This window comes from Clytia hemisphaerica, unplaced genomic scaffold (assembly GCF_902728285.1).
Source record: "Clytia hemisphaerica strain Z4C2 unplaced genomic scaffold, Clytia hemisphaerica genome assembly, whole genome shotgun sequence".
In the NCBI taxonomy this organism is placed as follows: domain Eukaryota; kingdom Metazoa; phylum Cnidaria; class Hydrozoa; order Leptothecata; family Clytiidae; genus Clytia; species Clytia hemisphaerica.
Genome location: NW_027103851.1, coordinates 494,178 through 500,184, shown reverse-complemented (window position 1 = coordinate 500,184; position 6,007 = coordinate 494,178). Strand labels below are relative to the sequence as shown.

The following is a 6,007-nucleotide window of genomic DNA, read 5'->3' as shown; positions in this document are numbered from 1 at the left end:
CATAGATAATAATTTCCTTTTCCATTCTTAACCACCAATCGTGATAAATGAAACTAAAAAGTTTAAGTTTGCGGTAACACGTGGTCTTTCCGCCGATATCTTATCATGTTGATTGTGTGATGATTGGGTTGTTGATTGTTTCCCGGTTATGACACTTAATCTCGGGATGTTTAAACATCGATTACTACTTATGAAAAACACTAACTGCTACAAAATGTTGATTGGTTTCTAGTAAAGAGTACACGCAACAGAAAAGGACAGATTTTGAATTTGAAATCTAAGATTCCAATTCCATGACCCGTATTAAACTTGGTTACTCTTATTTTACCCTTTGAAATGATTCGAATGAAGATTTAAGCAGAACGCACCACACACAAACAGATTTTAATATCAAAATATTTTCCCTGTGAGACAGGGATATTAGAAATCTTGATACCTTTTTAGGAGCACCCCTGTTTCACATTTTAGATGATCCTACATCCCCGCTGAAACCTTTTCCATAGTAGGGCTGAAACTTTGTATCAAATCCCAATGGGGATAAAAATGCGGTTGTCCCCAGCTCAAAGCTCCCGGTAGGTTTATGGTTTACAAGTGCAATTTTTCCACTGAATTTAAAATAGGGGAAAATCAAAGTCAATTACCCAGTGGGGCTGAAATTGTAGGGTATTTTTCCCACCAGGATAAAATTTTGGGTAAATTTTCCATTTGGGTGGGGCTCCCAACAGATTTGCAGCGCAAGTTTCATAGAAAATATCATATAAATATTTTTCGGAAGGCCTTTTTAGGTAAGCGGTAAGACTTTGTCAAAAAGAATCCGAGCGAGCCCCAGATAAAAGTATTGTTGATGTTTTCTAATTCGACTTTCCAGGGGATTTTCATCGAATAAGGGAGTGTATCAAATAGTAAAGCGCTGTTTACGAGAGTTTCATATTCACGGATGCTTTCAAAGGTTTTATTTTTACATAAGTGTTCCCATTTCATATCAGACACATATTTCATATTAGGACAGTGTCTACCTTTTCTTACATTATGCTGATATGAGAAAATAATGTTTTTCTTTTCCCCTTTCTGGCCAATCTTGCTCCACAACCATGTCAATCCAATGTGAAAAAGCTTGTGAATTAAGATTGATGAGTAAGCAAACGACATCACACTAAAAAAACCCTTCAACATTATCGAATAATGGAGAGTATCGAATGGTAGTACATCGAATGAGAGGGAGTCAAATGTGACTGTGAGAGTTAGTATGATATGTATATTGGTATGCGCAGTTTTGTAATTTTTGCGCAGTTTTGTAATTTCTTTGCGCACTTTTGTAATTTCTGCGCAGTTTTGTAATCTCGAGCAACGCAGTTAAAACTGACAAGAGATGACTGAGATGACGAGAATGGGTGAAAATAAGTCAGCATTTAAAAAATGACCATGTAATGAATCAGCGGATCAAATTACAATTTAGACATTCCTGATGATGTGATAAAGGACAAATTTGTCTGCTTTTTGTAACATGACCTTTGTTAATGACTTTTTGAAAGAGGGTTGACTCTTTGACGTCATTGTCAGTTTTCATTGAACCTAACCAAAAATATGGCGTATCCTTATCCCTAGTTCGTCTTGTCGCTGCCATTCTGTAAGCGGGTAACCCTAAATATCCTTAATCTTTTATCCCCTAAACTCAAGATTTGTGTAAACAGGAAGCTTTAAAATTAGAAACTTTTAGTTCCTTGATTCAGTAAGTTTAACATGACCCAAACATCCGGATATTAGTTGATAAGGCTCTATCTTTCACTGGATCTAGATAAAGCAGATTTGCTGTTGTTTCGACTGACAGAAAAAAGTTAACGAGAAAAACACTCTGATTTAGAGAATTTTTTAGCTTTTGAATGTAAGAGATTTGCATTAGTTTCAATGCTTCATATACAAGATTAGGAATTCTTTAATCAGATGATCAATATTTTTAACACCGTGGGAAAATTCCTGCTCATTTTAACAATATTTTACGGTATAACAAGCGATTAGATCGATAAACAACACTTTGTTCGAGGAGGTGCTTTTCACCTGTTTGGGGAGCATGGAAACTTTTTTTAACGATATAGAGTAAATGATGAGATGATGAGAGTCTTAGCGACCAAATGTTTTCTTAGACGATCTTAGACTTATCTGGTACCAGATGTGGAAATATGCTACCACACGCTTTGCTCTGAAGGTCGTTGGGTAAATTGGTTCGCTCCTTTAGAGCTTTAGCGTGGGCGGCAGCCAATACGCCATCAGAATATAAGATAAGTCTTAGATATTGATAGTTCTTCAGGCAACGAGGATCCCATGGATAGATAGATAGCAATCTTGTTTTCTTTGAAGATCGAAAAAGTCTATATATTTGGACGGTGGAATGAAATTTCAGGGTATTTTATCGCGAGCGGACCATTATAAAGCGAATTTCAAACTGCATCTTGAGGTTGTTTTCTTAGCAAAGTTGTCATGAAAGATCTATTACATTGTATGGACGCATGGAAATCACATATAAAATCGCTTGAAATTCTACGCGAGCAAAAAATTACATAAAAATTCATTACGAGGATTAACTAGACTTAAAAATCGATTAGATCCTATCTAATAGCAGTCTGAATGTCACGAATTTTTCAAAGCTCCTCCTATGCAATCAATTAAGTCGAGTATCAATTTTAATTTTTTAAAGAGGGTAAGTGCTTGGGATCGGGCTTAAAAATAGAATGGTCGGTTGATTTAGCTTTCTAAGAGGGGTAGCGTGGAGCTATTGATAAATAACCAATTATCAGAACCGATAAGGATAAATACTCGTCGTATATTTCTAAAAATAATTTACACTGTAAAAATCTCATGAGAAATTTCTAATCTGAAGCATTTAGTTGAATTTTGAATTAATGGATGAATGAATGGATGAATGTTTTTCTTTGGGGTGAGGCTTGATTACTTGGCAAATTTTACAGGTTTGTTACAATTTTTAAGAAGTTTTTGTCTGATTCTGAGTTTTACTAAAGAATCAAAATGGCTTTAACTAGTGCAATCTTGAAGGAATCAATATCTGGTATTTTTTTGTATTCATGAAATCAGAGATTTGGGAAAAAAGGATAAGAAATGCGCTATTCATCTATTTGAAGCTAGGCTGTAGAATCTTTTGTTTCTATTGAAATGTCTGCGGCCGATCTATTGTTTTCGTTCTGAACCAATCAGAGCGCTTGATTCGTTATGCGCACAAGACTAGAAGTACAAACAAAAAATGGTAGCCGTGATTGATATCGAAAGTGAAATTTTTTTTTTTTCTGAAATCGAGAATTTTGTTATTTTTTATAAGCACTTTTCTACTTTGGACAAGGGATGCAGTGGGTTGCGAGCCTAAAACGAAGCTGGTAAAACTAGTTTATCATTATTCTTGGGCTAAAGTTTCTAAGAAACAATACCATAAAGGCCTCTTCAGTAGGGATAGCGAGGTTGAAAATAAAACCTTGGAGGACAAAAAAACAACAACAAATGTCAAGGAAAGAAAAGGAAAAAAGAAACGATGTTCATTCATGATATCAATGCCAGGAGGTCATAAATACCATGAAGGCTTTCTTGTAAGAGCTTTATGAGTTCTAGACAACAAAACATAAAATTATCTTACAATACCATTGAAAAAATACAAAAATTATACCGAAGACATCACCAGGGGATTTCCCCAGATATGTTAGAAAAAATATTGTACATACAAAAACATCGTAAAAATGAGGTTAAAAAAAAAAAAACTATGCATTTCCATCCAACCCAACAAATAATAGTGTATAAAAATTAAATATTCTTCCACAGTGTATATGTATATTTGAATTACAGATTGTCATTGTTAGTTTGTATTTTTTTCAGTGCATAATATGACTTCACTATTTCTCTGAATATAAATCACAGGTGACTCTTCTTTGCAACTGCTGCAAAAGATTAAGAACAAAAAGTTCTTTTCAGTATAATTCAACTTCCTTATACACCTCAAATCAATGTGTATTGCAGAGCATGAAGAAAAATCAATCACCATTTACTTTACTTGAAGTAAAAAATTGGATATACAATAAAAATGACCAAAGCCTTTCCAACTGTGTTCTTGAGTAGTACATTTCATACAGATTTTAAGACTTCAAAGCTGATTAAAAATTGTATTATTGCTCCACACTAAATGCAAAAGGTGTATGACTCAATGCTAAAAAAATTTAAATCTAAATTTGAAAAATATAGTTTAAAAATAATATCAGACTGAAAATATGTGATTGTCAAAATAGTCCACTGCACAATTTAAATTTAAATTATAGAAGCATTTCTGGCTCTTCCTGGTTTGTTTACATTTGGTAATTTTGGCCTACATGTTCCCTGATTTGATGAATTGTTTTGACGTGCTTCCCAAATTAAGGGGTAGCTCCAGGGCAAAAGCCCCCAAATCAAAATATAGACAAATCAAGTAGACTTATCATCACAGCATGTATCCATTTCATCTATACCATGCAATATGTATTTATGCCTCAAAATTCAGTTTCCAAGGACAACGTGGATAAAAAACAAACATCGAAATAAAGATTCCAAAAAGAAGTTGCATCAAAATCCACTTCGCCAGAGAACGTTTACATAATAATGTGTATATCGAACAAATCCCCAATTTATCGACATCCATTTTTCAAAGGGCATACAGGTCCAACCGCTCAAATCCACTTTTTCCATAAATATAACATCAACACCATAGAATTATTATTCCATTCTGTTCCTGTTGAGTCAAATATATAATACACGTAAAGTTTTCATCAGTTCCCACTCATCTTTTAGCAGACCTTTTCTGCTGGAACTATAGAGAACAAACATGACAGTTAACATGCAAAAATTGTCTGATAATCTTGAGTCAATCGTTGTTGCATCGGCAACCTGTACTTGGATGGCGAATACTTCTATGGGACGGTGTTGTTAACAGCCTTTTACAAAGAATATGATAACTAGCGACTAGCCTGAAAATATATAAAATGGAAATCTGTATATGAAATTACCCTAATCCGTTAAATACAAACAACAAAATGTAAATTCCACGGACTAAATAATATTTTGAATGTAAAAGTACCAAAGCCTGAGTCAATCCATTGACTGGTCAAAATCATGGCCCTTCAGGTAGTCACAATTTACAAATATCACCTGTCAAAGTTATTTTTTCTGAGATGTTTTTGTTGTTGCAACTTGAAATTTCCAACCCAAAAGTCAATGGTTTCCCTAGATAAAGCTAAAAGTACCACAGAGGAAATCAAGTATACTTACTGAATCTCAATTCCATTACCATGGAGGAAGATTTTCTAAGATTACACTATTTTTTTCATCTAAAAGTTGAAAAAAACAACAAAATTATCAATCGATTTTGCCCTTCTAAAATCAAAATGCCGAGAAGTTCTAGAGAGTGCCATGGAAAACTAAGGTATAGGTGGTCACAATCAACCTTCCTACTACCCATAAAAATTATGTCTGCAACACAAAAAATTCATTCAGTGCAATACAAGCCAGAGAGAAATGAGTCCCAATTTTTCAAAATTTCAAGCATGCCTCATGTCCGCCATCTTTACTCCCAGAATATAGAATGAATTTCCTCGATTTTCTCAGGGGAAACCCCCAAAAGATCAAAGTTTCACTCCCCAGTCTCTTTTTCACAGAGAACCCACTGGAAAGCTTTATTCAAGGACTTCTTTCTTGAACATTGGTTAACCTGTACGTAACGCCATTTTGTTTCGGCCTTCCTTCTTGCTCAACTATTCTACAGCCTTGCTTCTTCAAAGAGTGCCGAATTCAAAGGGAAAGAATAGGAAAACAGCGAGCGGCAGCGGCGTTTCTTATCCTCTTTTCCCAAATCTCTGATGAAATTGAAAAGGCTTAAATATTGGTGATGAAGGTTGTTGGAACGGCTGGGTGTTGAACATTGAAATAGGAAGAAAGATTTCCAAGAATAAATATTGAGGGTAATGATTTATGGATAATTTTTAGA

At 34.5% G+C, this 6,007-nt stretch overlaps 1 long non-coding RNA gene across 1 annotated transcript; it reads right to left on the bottom strand.

The window, feature by feature from the left end:
- Nucleotides 1-4,681: 4,681 nt before the first annotated feature.
- On the bottom strand, nt 4,682-5,387 carry LOC136807798 (uncharacterized). The gene is made up of 2 exons (XR_010846721.1): nt 5,293-5,387; nt 4,682-4,991 (listed from the first exon to the last, which is right to left on the bottom strand). It is a non-coding gene; the product is annotated as an uncharacterized lncRNA (long non-coding RNA).
- Between the last annotated feature and the right edge of the window lie 620 nt (nt 5,388-6,007).